This window comes from Symphalangus syndactylus, chromosome 8 (genome assembly GCF_028878055.3).
Source record: "Symphalangus syndactylus isolate Jambi chromosome 8, NHGRI_mSymSyn1-v2.1_pri, whole genome shotgun sequence".
Lineage (NCBI taxonomy): Eukaryota > Metazoa > Chordata > Mammalia > Primates > Hylobatidae > Symphalangus > Symphalangus syndactylus.
In genome coordinates this window covers 16,544,768-16,558,222 of record NC_072430.2, presented here as the reverse complement: position 1 = coordinate 16,558,222, position 13,455 = coordinate 16,544,768, and the positions used below count along the sequence as shown (strand labels likewise).

Genomic DNA, 13,455 nt, shown 5'->3' with positions numbered 1-13,455 from the left:
CTATTGTGAATAGTGCTGTGATGAACACGTGAGTGCATGTGTCTCTTTGGTAGAATAACATTTTCTTTTGGATATATACCCAGTAATGGGATTGCTGGGTTGAATGGTAGTTCTGTTTTACGTTCTTTGAGAAACCTCCAAACTGCTTTCCACAATGGCTGAAATAACTTACATTCCCACCAACAGAGTATAAGTGTTCTTTTTTCTCTGCAGCCTTGCTAGCACCTGTTATTTTTTTGACTTTTTAGTAATAGCTATGCTGTCTGGTGTGAGTTTTCTCATTGTGATTTTGATTTGCATTTCTCTGCTGACTAGTGATGTTGAACATTTTTTCATATTTGCTGGCTGCCTGTATGTCTTCTTTTGAGAAGTGTCTATTCATGTCTTTGGCCCATTTTTTGATAGGGTTATTTGTTTTTTTTGCTTTTTCAATTGTTTAAGTTTCTTATAGATTCTGGATATTAGAGCTTTGTCAGATGCATAGTTTACAAATATTTTCTCCTATTCTGTAGGTTGTCTGTTTACTCTCTGGATAGTTTATTTTGCTCTGCAGAAGCTCTTTGGTTTAATTAGGTCCTGCTTGTTAATTTTTGTTTTTATTGCAGTTGCTTTTGAAGACTTAGCAATAAATTCTTTCCTAAGGCTGATGTCCATTTATTTTATTTTTATAGGATTCTTTTCTTTATTTTTATAGGATTTATTTTTATAGGATTCTTAAAGTTTGAGGTCTTATATTTAAATGTTGAGTTAATTTTTGTATATGGTGAAAGGCAGGGGCCAGTTTCGTTTTTCTGTATATGGCTAGCCATCTATCCCAGCACCATTTATTGCAAAGGGAATCCTTTCCCCATTGCTTATTTTGGTTGATTTTGTTGAAGATCAGATGGCTGCAGGTGTGCAGCTTTATTCTGGGTTCTCTATTCTGTTTGATTGGGCTATGTGTCTGTGTTTGTACAGTACCATGTTGTTTTGGTTACTGTACCTTTATAGTATAGTTTGAGGTCAAGTAATATGATGTCTCCACCTTTGTTCTTTTTGCTTAAGATTGCTTTGGCTATTTGGGCTCTTTTTGGGTTTCATATGAATTTTAGAGCAGTTTTTTCTAGTTCTGTGAAAAATGATATTGGTAGTTTGATAGGAATAGCATTGGATCTGTAGAGTGCTTTGGGCAGTATGGTCATTTTAATGATATTGAGTCTTCCAATCCATGAGCATGGAATGGTTTTCTATTTGTTTGTGTCGTTTATGATTTCTTTCCGCAGTATTTTGTAGTTCTCCTTGTAGAGATCTTTCACCTTCTTGGTTAGATGTATTCCTAGGTATTTGTGTTTTTCTTTTTTATGGCGATTGCAAATGGTATTGCAAATGGGATTGTATTCTTGATTTGTTCTCAGCTTGAATGTTATTGGTGTATAGAAATGCTACAGATTTTTACACATTGATTTTTTATCTTGAAACTTTACTGAAGGCATTTGTTAGTTCCAGGAGCCCTTTGGCATAGTCTTCAGGGTTTTCTAGATATTGAATAATATCATCTGTGAAGAGAGATAGTTTGACTTCTTTTTTTCCTATCTCGATGCCCTTTATTTCTCTTGCCTGACTCATTCTACAAAGCCAACATCTCATACCAAAACTTGGCAAGAAAAAAGAAAACTACAAGCCAATATCCCTGATGAACATAGATGCAGAAATCCTCAACAAAATACTAGTAAACCAAATCCAGCAGCACATCAAAAAGTTAATTCACCATGATCAAGTAGGCTTCATTCCTCAGATGCAAAGTTGGTTCGATATATGTGAATCAACAAATGTGATTCACCACATAAACAGAATTAAAAACAAAAACAATATGATTATCTCAATAAACACAGAAAAAGCTTTCAATAAAATCCAACATCCTTTCATGATAAAAACCCTCAAGAAACTAGCCCTTGAAGGAACATACCTTAAAATAAAAAGAGCCGTCTATGACAGACCCACAGCCAGCTTCATACGGAATGGGCAAAAACTGGAAGCATTCCCCTTGAGAACTGGAATAAGACAAGGGTGCCTACTCTCACCATTCCTAATTCAACATAGTACTGGAAGTCCTAGCCAGAACAATCAGGCAAGATACAGGACTTTTTTATATGGACTGTGTATCATGTGACCTTACTAAAATTCACTTCTTAGTCCTTGTAGCTTTTTTCTAGATTACTTAGAAATTTTAATTTACATGATCATGTAGTCTGTACTATTTTACAGCTTTCTTTCTAATGCATGTGCAATTATTTATTTTTCTTGCTGTATTACAATGACTAGAACTTTCGGTACAATACTGAATAGAAATTGTGAGAATGGACATTTTTGTCTTGTTTCTCATTTTGTAGGGAAAACAATCAGTCTTTTACCATTAAGTATGATGTTAGATGTTGGTTTTTTCATAGATACCTTAAGTCAGTTTAAGAAAGCTACCTTCTATTCTAAGTTGTCTGAATTTTTTAAAAATCATATATTGGTGTTGAATTTTGTCAAAAATGATTTTACTACATCTATATGTTTTCCTATGTTCTGCTAATATGTTGAATTACATTGATTTTTTTAAAGTTAAACCATATCTTTCCTATTTGGTTTTATGATATATTGTCGTAATATAGAGTTTAATTCAAGTTGCTAATAATTTGTTAAGGATTTTTAAAATCTATGTTAATGAGGATTATTGATCTATACATTTTTCCCATATTCTTCGTCTCATTTTGATGTGAGATTAATATTGACCTCAGAAAAGTGAATTGAGAAATGTTCTCTCCTTACGTTTTTGAATGTTTGTGTAAGATTGGTATTATTTCTTCCTTAAATGTTTGATAGAATTCAGCAGTGAAGACATCTGGACACAAGACTTTCTTTGTAGGTAGATATCGAATCACAAAAAAAATTAAGTATGTATAACGTGGGCCATTCAGGTGTCCTATTTCTCCTTTAGTTGTTTTTGTTATCTTTTATCTTCTAAGGAATTTTTCCATTTTATCTAAATTGTCAAATTTATTGCCCTAAAATTGTTTTTAACTTTATTTTTTAATGGCTGTAGTGTCTTCATTTCTTCTTGTTGATCTGAGTGCCAATCTGGTATCATTACCCCCTAGGCTGCAGAACTTCCTTTAGCATTTCTTATAATACAGGTTTGTGGTGGGGAATTCTCTGTTTTTGTTTATCAAAAATGTCTTTATTTTTCCTTCATTTTTGTCATGTCCTGCCTTTTTTATACTTTTATGGAAATATAACTGACATACAATAAGCTGCACATATTCAAAACGTACAGTTTAAGTTTTGACATATGTATACATCCATGAAATAGTCACCACAATTAAGATAAATAATGCATCCATTACCTTCAAAAGTTTTTGTGCCCCTGTGTTTACTTCTAGAAGTTGTATAGTTTTGGGCTTCATATTAAAGTCTGTGATCTATTTAGTATTAATTTTTTGTGTATGGTACAGGTATGGATATAGTTTCATGTTTTTGCCTATGGATAATCAAATTTCTGCAGCATTTGTTGAAAACAATATCCGTGCCTTTACATCTCTGTGGAAATCAATTGGCTAAATAGATTTAGGTCTGTTGTTGTACTCTCTCTTCTGTTCCATTGATTTCTTTTTTTTTTTAATTAAAAAAATTTTTTTATAGGCTGGTTATGGTGGCTCACATCTGTAACCCCGGCACTTTGGGAGGCTGAGGTGGGTGGATCACTTGAGGTCAGGAGGTCGAGACCAGCCTGGCCAACATGGCAAAACCTGTCTCTACTAAAAGTACACAAAATAGCTGGGCGTGGTGGTGCGTGTCTGTAGTCCTAGCTACTCGGGAGGCGGAGGCAAGAGAATTGCTTGAACCCGAGAGGCAGAGGTTGCAGTGAGCTGAGATCGCACCACTGCACTCCAGCCTGGGTGACAGAACAAGACTCCATGTCAAAAAAAAAATTAATTTTTAGAGACAGGATTTCACTGTGTCATCCAGGCAGTGGCATGATCATGGCTCCTGCAGCCTCAAACTTCTGGGCTCAAGCGATCCTTCTGCCTCAATCTCCTGAGTAGCTGGCAATATAGATGTGCACCACCACACTTGGCTAATTTTTTTCTTACTTTTTTTTTTTTTTTTTTTTGAGGCAGAGTCTCTTGCTCTGTCACCCAGGCTGGAGTGCAGTGGCCTGATCTCGGCTCACTGCAAGCTCCGCCTCCTGGGTTCACGCCATTCTCCTGCCTCAGCCTCTCCGAGTAGCTGGGACTACAGGCGCCCGCCACCACGCCCGGCTAATTTTTTGTATTTTTAGTAGAGACAGGGTTTCACCGTGGTCTCGATCTCCTGACCTCGTGATCTGCCCGCCTCGGCCTCCCAAAGTGCTGGGATTACAAGCGCAAGCCACCGCGCCCGGCCAACACTTGGCTAATTTAAAAAAAATTTCTTTTGGCTGGGCACAGTGGTTCACGCCTGTAATCTCAGCACTTTGGGAGGTCAAGGTGGGCGGATCACCTGAGGTCAGGAGTTCAAGACCAGCCTGGCCAACATGGTGAAACCCCATCTCTACTAAAAATACAAAAATTAGCTGGGCATGATGGTGGGTGCCTGTAATCCCAGCTACTCGGGAGGCTGAGGCAGGAGAATCACTTGAACCCGGGAGATCGCGCCATTGCGCTCCAGCCTGGGTGACAGAGTAAGACACTATCTCAAAATAATAATAATAATAATAATAATAATAATAATAATAATAATAATGTAAATTTATTTTTATTTTTATTTTTATTATTTGTTTATTTATTTATTTATTTATTTATTTATTTATTTATTTATTTATTTATTTATTTTTTTGTAGAGACAGGGTCTCACCATGTTGCCCAGGCTGATCTCAAACTCCTGGCTTCAAGTGACCCTCTTGCCTTGTCCTCCCAAAGTGCTGGGATTACTGGTGTGAGCCACTGCACTGGCCCCATTGATTTATTTGTCTATCTTTATACCATTGTTTTCATCATTGTAGTATTATAATGAGTCTTGAAATCAGCTAGTATAAGTCTTCCACCTTTGTTCTCTTTCAAAGTTGTTTTGACTACTCTAGGTTCTTTGCATTTACATTTCAATTTTACAGTTGCTTTGCCAATTTATGCAAAAAAACTGTCTTGAACTTTAAATGGTATTGCATCTCATCTGTAGAGCAATTTGGGAAAGAATTGTACCGTTAACAATTTTGTTTCTTTCAATCCATAAGTATAGTATACTTCTCTATTTACTTAAATCTTTAATTTTTCTCACCAGTGTTTTGTAGTTTTCAGTGTAGGTCTTTCACATTTTTTTGTCAGATTTATCCCCAAGTATTTATATTTTGATGCTATTGTAAGTGGTATTTTAAAATTTCAACTTCTGGTCGCTCATGGTTGTATATAGAAAAATTGTGGCTATGTGAATTTTCACCTTGAATTCTGTAACTCTTCTAAACTCATTTATTAGTTCTGGTTGTTTCTTTGTAGATTCTATTGGATTTATATGGATAATCATGTTGTCTGTTAATAAAGTCAGGTTTAGTTATTCTTTTCCAATCTGGACACTATCTGTCTATCTCTCTCCTCTCTCTCTCATCTATTTTCTCTCCTCATCTCTTCCTCCCTTCCTCCTTTTCTCCTTCCCTTCCTTCCTTCCTTTCTTGTTTCCTTATTGCACTGGCTCAAACCTCTAGAACAATGTTGTCTAGAAGTGGTGAGAGTGTGCATCCTTGCCTTGTTTCTGATCGTAGAGGCAAAGTATTCTCTTTCAGTTACATATGATGTTAACTAGTTGTTTCGTACATGTCCCTATTAGTTTGAATGCTCTCCCTTTTATTCATAGTTTGCTGAGAGTTTTTTAAAAATCATGAATGAATGTTAGATTTTGTCAAATGCCTTTTCCCACTTATTGAAATGATCATATGTGGTTTTTTTATTGTGTTAATATGGTGGATTTTGTCAATTGATTTTCAAATATTAGAACAGCCTTGCACTCCTGGGATAAACTTCACTTGATCATAATATATTATTCCCTTTATATAATTTGGAATTATATCAGCTAAAGTTGTGTTAGGAATTTTTGCATATATGTTTATGAGGGTTATTGATCTGAACTTTTTTTTATTGTAATATCTTTGTATGGGTTTGATATCAGGGTAATTCTGGCTTCATAGAACGAATTGGGAAATGTTCATTTCTCATCAATTTTCTGGAAGAGTTTGTGTAAAAATTGACATTATTCCTTACATGTTTGGTAGAATTGACTAGTGAAGCCATCTTGGCCTGAAATTTTCTTTGTGGGAAGATCTGAAATTTTAAATAAAATCTACTTAGTAAATATAGGGCTATTCTGATTTTCTATTTATCTTTGAGTGACTTTTGATAGCGTGTGTCTTTCAAGAAATTTGTCCCATTCATCAAAGTTGTCCAATTTTTTGGCATAAAGTTTTTTATAATGTTATTTGTAAAAATCTGTATAATCTGTGGTGATATCACCTCATTTCTCTCAGTGCTGATATTGGTGATTTTTGTCTTCTCTGTTTTTTACTTTGATCAGTCTAGCTAGAGGCTTATAAATTTTATTGATCAAGTATCAGATTTTCATTTTATTGTCTTTTACTCTCTTTCTTTTCTTTTTACAGAAGTCATTGATTTCTTTTCGTATCTTATTTCCTTTCTTTCACAAAAACCTTGAATTTAGTTTTATTTTCTTTTTCTAGTTTCTTAAAGTGGAAGTTGAGGTCACAGTTTTGAGACTTTTATTCTTTTCTGATATAGATGTTCAATACTATTGATTTTTCTCTAGGTATTTCAGCTGCACTACCCAAGCTGTTGATACATTGCATTTTCACTTTCGTTCAGTTCAAAATACTTTCTGATTTGCTTTTGGTTTCTTCCTGATCCATGATTTATTTAGAAGTGTGCTCGTTAGGTTCCAAACACTTGGGAACCTTTCAGATGCCTCTTTGTTATTTTTTCTAATTCAATTCCATTGTGGTTGCAGTACATACATTGTATATTTGAATTCTTTTAAATTTATTCAGATTTGTTTGATGTTTTAAAATATGGTCTATCTTGGCAAATGTTCTGTGTGCACTGAAAAGAATGTGTGTTCTGCGGTTGTTGGGTGCAGTGTTCTATAAATGTCAATTACATCAAGTTGGTTGATAGTGTTATTTAAATTTTCTATATCCCTTCTGATTTTTCTGTCTATTCTATAAGAGCTGTGCTATACTTTGAACGTATGTATCCCTCCAAAATTTATATGTTGGAACTTAAACCCCAAAGGGATGGTATTAGGGGGTGGGGGCACATAAGGGGGTGATTATGTCATGAGGGCTCCACCTTTGTTAGTGTAGTTAATGCCTTTATAAAAGGGCTGGAGGGAAAAAGGTGAGCCCTTTTTGCTCTTCCATCTCTTCTGCCATGTGAGGACAAGCAAGAAGGTGCAAGCCCTCACCAGACACCGAATCTGCTGGCACCTCAATCTTGGACTTCCCAGCATCCAGAAATGGGAGAAGTAAATTTCTATTATTTATAAATTGCCCAGTCTAAGGTATTTTGTCCTAGCAGCAGGAATGCACTAAGACAAGGCTTGCAATTTGTGTCTACAAGAGTGGATTTGTCTACTTCCGTTTTCAGTTCTATTAGTTTTCCTGCATTTATTTTGAAGTTGTTACCAGGTGCATACACAATTAGGATTATTATGTTCTCCTAATGAATTGATTCTTTTATCATTGTGAAAGGACCCTCTTTTTTTTTTTTCTTTTTTTTGAAACAGAGTCTTACTGGGTTGCCGAGGCTGGTCTCAAATTCCTGAGTTCAAGTGATCCTCCTGCCTCGGCCTCCCAAAGTGCTAGGATTACAGGCATGAGCCTCTGTGCCCAGCCATGAAAAGACCCTCTTTATCCCTTTATTCTTTACTTTGAAATCGACTTTGGTATTAATATAGACATTCCTGGCTTATTTTAATTATTGTTAGCACGGCATATCTTTTTTACTTTTAACCTATTTGTATCTTTATATTTAAAGTTTGTTTATTTTAGGCAGCATATAGCTGGATCTTGCTTCTTTATTTTAAACCTGTCTAACAATCTCTTCTTTCGAACTAGGCTATTTGTCCTGTTTTAATTTATTATGATTATTGATATGGTTGGGTTTAAATCTGCCACCTTGCTATTTTTTTTTATTTGTTCCATCTCTTCTCCCTCATCCATTTTTTTCACTTGGATTAATTTAGTATTTTTATGATTTCATCTTAATCTTTTCTGTTGCTTTATCATCTGTGGCTTTGTGTTGTGGGGTTTGTTTTTTTAAAATGATTGTCTGCCTTTAAGTCATATTATATCTCTTTTTCTGTAAGAACCTTATAGCAATATACAGATTTTCAGTTTCTCCCCTCAGGGTCTTTGTGCTATTACTGTCATACATTTTTTACTCTTACATATGTTACAGTCTCCAACATTGTTATTATTTTTGCTGGAAGTAGCCAATAATTTTAAAAATATTTTAATAATAAAAAGATATTATCTATTTTCCTACATATGTATTATTTCCATTGCTTTTCATTTTTGGGTGTAAATTTAGATCTGGTATCATTTTCTTTGTGTCTTAAGGACTTCCTTTAACATTTCCTATATTTTTGGTCTGCTAGTGATAAATTATTTCGGCTTTTATTTGCCCAAGAAAGTCTTTAGTTTGTCTTTTGTCTAAAATATATTTATGCTAGGTAAAGAATTTGGGGTTGATGATTTTTTTCTCTTCCAGTACTTTAAACATGTCACTCAGCTGTCACTAGCTTGCTCTGTTTCCAACGAGAAGTCTGCTGTATTTCTCATCTTTGCTTTTCTGTATGTAATGCATCTTTTCTCTGTCTGCTTTTTAAGATTTTTCTCTTTACCATTGGCTTCAAGCAATTTAAACAATGGGCCTTGGTGTAATTTTTCTCTATGTTTCTTAGGCTCTGTTTAGTTTCTTTTATCTGTGGGTTAATAGTTTTAATCAATGTGTAATAGTCTTTTATCTGTGGGTTTACAGGTTAATCAAATTTGGAAAATTTTTGTTCATAGTTTTTTCAATGTTGTTTGTCCCCGAAACCCCATCCCTTATCCCCCTGTCTCACTTACATTCATATTCAGGTTTTTTGGATTTATTCTGTAGCTCACTGATCCTCTGTTCTTCTATATCTTCAAATTTAGTAATCATATCTTATGCAATTTCTAATCTATTAATAGCAGGGCATTGTTTTATATCACTTCTGCATGTTTGATTTGGTTCTTTAAAAGATATCTTTCATGTGTATTGTCCTTAACATTCTCATACTGTCTGTTACCTTCTTGAGCATACAGTATATAGCCATAACTGATTTATTGTTCTTTTCTATTTATTATTATTATTATTATTATTATTATTGAGACTGAGTCTCACTCTGTCACCCAGGCTGGAGTGCAGTGGCCTAAGCTTGGCTCACTGCAACCTCTGCCTCCTGGGTTCAAGCAATTCTGCCTCAGCATCCTGACTAGCTGGGATTACAGGTGCATGCCACCACACCTGGCTTTTTTTTTTTTTTTTTTTTGTATTTTTGGTAGAAATGGGGCTTCATCAGGTTTGCCAGGCTGGTCTCGAGCTTCTGACCTCAGGTGTTCCACCTTCCTCAGCCTCCCAAAGTTCTGGGATTACAGACATGAGCCACCGTGCCTAACCTCTTTTCTATTTATTCTATCATTTGTGTCACTCATGGATCTGTTTCTATTGACAGATTTTTTTTTTTTCATTATGGGAGGCATCTTCTTACCTCTTTCCAGGTCTGGTAACTTTTGACTGGATGCCAGACATTGTGAATTTTACTTGTTTTAACCAAATGAAGGCTGAAGTGACCATATTAGTAGCAGGCAAAGTAGACTTCAGAACAAGGAAAACTGCCAGGAACAATATTTTGTTGTCCTTTACTATTTTGAGAGATTTTTTGGATGCGGTTGTATTGCCTGATAACGGTTTGATTTTTCTGAGGCTTGCTGTTAAGCTTTGTTTGGTGGAACAAAAACAGCCTTTAGACGAGGGCTAATATTGCCTCGTTTCTGAGGTAATACTCTTGTGAGTACTCTTCCAATGCCCTGTGTATTTCAAGGTTTTCCCCCTCTGACTGGTGGGAAGATGAATGATTCCTACCTCTGTGTGAAACGTGGCAATTGTTTTGCTTATTCTCTTTTGGTGGTTCCTTTCCTGGTTTGTGTAGTTTCATCACATGAATGCACTGATTAATATTTGTGTTATTTATTATAAAGAAAGGAGTGTTAATATCTCCAGGTAAAATTGTGGACTTGTATGGTTTCTCCTTTCAATTCCATCAGTTTTTGCTTCATGTATTTTGAAAGTCTGTTATTAGGTATATACATATTTAAGGTTGTTATGTCTGCTAGATGAATTGACACTTTTACGTTTTCATTGTATTCCTCTTATTCCTGGCAGTTTTCCTTGTCCTGAAGTCTACTTTGCCTGCTATTAATATGGTCACTTCAGCCTTCATTTGGTTATTTTTAATATGGTATATTTTTTCATCCTTTTACCTATAAGCTATGTATTTTATTATGTTTGAGGTGGCTGTCTTGTAGACTAGATACAGTTGGATCTTTTTAAATGTTAATCTGAAAGCCAATTGGACAATCTGTCTATTAGTTGGAGATTTTAGACAATTTATATTTAATGTAATTACTGCTATGGTTGAATTTGGCCTGTCATTTTATTATTTTATTATTTGTCTCCTCTGTTTTTTTTTTTTGAGACGGAGTCTCGCTCTGTCGCCCAGGCTAGAGTGCAGTGGCGCAATCTTGGCTCACTGCAAGCTCCGCCTCCCGGGTTCACGCCATTCTCCTGCCTCAGCCTCTCCGAGTAGCTGGGACTACAGGCGCCCGCCACCACGCCCGGCCAATTTTTTTGTATTTTTAGTAGATACGGGGTTTCACCCTGGTCTCGATCTTCTGACCTCGTGATCTGCCCGCCTCGGCCTCCCAAAGTGCTGGGATTACAAGCGTGAGCCACCGCGCCCGGCCCTTTTTGTTTTTTTAAGGAGGTGGGATCTCACTCTGTCACCCAGGCTGAAGCGCAGTTGTATGATCATAGATCACTGCAGCCTTGACCTTCTGGGCTCAAGCAGTCCTCCCACTTCAGCTTCCCAAGTAGCCAGGACCACAGGCATGAGCCACTGCACCTGACATATCTCCTCTGTTTTTTTTTTTTTTTTTTTTTTTTTTTTTTTGAGACGGAGTCTCGCTCTGTCGCCCAGGCTGGAGTGCAGTGGCACAATCTCGGCTCACTGCAAGTTCCGCCTCCCGGGTTCATGCCATTCTCCTGCCTCACGCCCGGCTAATTTTTTGTATTTTTGGTAGAGACGGGGTTTCACGGTGTTAGCCAGGATGGTCTGGATCTCCTGACCTCGCCATCCGCCCGCCTTGGCCTCCCAAAGCTCCTCTGTTTTTATTCCACTTCCTCTTTTCCTGCCTTCTTTGGATTATTTTAACATTTTTATTATATCATATTATTTTATCTATTAGTTTTTTGGCTATGTCTCTTTGTATTATACCTTTAAATTGTTGCTGTAAGGACTACAATATACATGCCTAATTTTTCACAATTCTACTTATTGTTAATGTTTTACCACTTCAAGTAAAACATATGATTCTTCTAGGCTGGGTGTGGTGGCTCACGCCTGTAATCCCAGCACTTTGGGAGGCCAAGGCAGGAGGATCACCTGAGGTCAGGAGTTCGAGAGCAGCCTGACCAACTTGGAGAAACCCCATCTCTACTAAAAATACAAAAATTAGCCGGGCGTGGTGGCACGTGCCTGTAGTCCCAGCTGCTCCTGGGGCTGAGGCAGGCGAATCACTTGGACCCAGGAAGGGGAGGTTGCAGTGAGCTGAGATTGCACCACTGCACTCCAGCCTGGGCAACAGAACAAGACTCCGTCTCAAACAAACAAACAAAACAAACATGATTCTTCTAACCAGATAAGCCTTTTTACCTCCTACCCTGTATGTTAAAATTGTGATATGGATTACGTCTACATACATTGAAGATCCCCTTCCCAGAACATACTATATATTTTTTTCAAGACTCATACGTATTTCATATAACTTAAGTGGAAAAAAAAGATTTTTTATATTTACCTAATCATTTACCATTTTTTGTTGCTGTTCCTTCATCCCTGAAGCTCCAGGTTTTCCTCTGGCATTATTTCCTGTCAACCTGAGGAACTTCCTTTAGCATTTGTTTTAGATAGATTAGGTCTGTTCATGACAAATTCACTTAGTTCTTCTTCATTTGTAAAGGCCTTCATTTTATCTTTATTCCTGAAAGATATTTTTGCTGTCTGTAACATTTTGGGTTGACGCTAATTTACCAGTTTCAGTATGTTCTGCTGTTTTCTGGTCTCCGTAGTTTCTGATGATAAATTTATGGTATTTCAAATTGTTCTCCTCTGTGTAATTCTTCATTTTTTTTTCCTGGGCACTGTCAAGGTTTTTTCTTTGAGGTTTTTAGCAGTTTGATTGGGATATGCAGAACGTGGTTTGTATTGTGTTTTTTCTTTTTAATGTATCCTCTTTGTGGTTGCAGAGTCTCTTGACTTTGTAAATTTGTGCCTTTAACCAAATTTGGGAACAGATTACTCAATACTTCCTTAAATATTCTTTCTTTTGGGTACTGCTGTCTTCACCTTCTCCTTTAAGAACTCTGTTGATGGCCAGCCGCAGTGGCTCACACCTGTAATCCTAGCACTTTGGGAGGCCAAGGTGGGCAGATTGTCTGAGCTCAGGAGTTCGAGACCAGCCCGGGCAACATGGTGACACCCCGTCTTTACTAAAATACAAAAAATTAGTCGGGCGTTGCAACGTGCGCCTGTAGTCCCAGCTAGAGGATGGGAGGCTGAGGCAGGAGAATTGCTTGAACCTGGGAGGCGGAAGTTGCAGTGAGCCAAGATCGTGCCACCGCACGCCAGCCTGGGGGACAGAGCGAGACTCCATCTCTTAAAAAAAAAAACTCTGTTGACAAAAATATTTCAGCTTTTGATATTATCCCATAGATCCCCAAAGCTCTGTTTATTTTTTCTTCAGATTGATCATTTGGGCAGAATGATGGATTTATTTCAGAATGTTTGCTGTCCATGCCCACTATGTACTGCCTTAATCCAGTCAGTCTTTGAGTCAACATCAGGAGTTAAAACACAAAAGTGAATACCAACTGGGAACCTCATCTGCCATACTGGTCTTTATTCAAATTTTGACTTCCTTTCCCAACCCACCTGCTATTATTGACTTTTCAAAGTCTTCACGTAGTTGCTTTTAAAATTTTGTCCAGAGTTTTTTTTTTTTTTTTGTAATTTATAGCGGGGAGAGAGAGAGAGAGAGATGCATAGTGGGTTTACTCCATTTCAGGTTTACATTAGATTTGTTCATTT

The 13,455-nt window shown here is 36.7% G+C and overlaps 1 protein-coding gene across 7 annotated transcripts in view; it reads left to right on the top strand.

Moving 5' to 3' along the window:
- The window catches only part of WDR25 (WD repeat domain 25), a 156,529-nt gene that overhangs the window by 132,407 nt on the left and 10,667 nt on the right, over window positions 1-13,455 (top strand). The gene's annotated exons all lie outside the window — the stretch shown is intronic.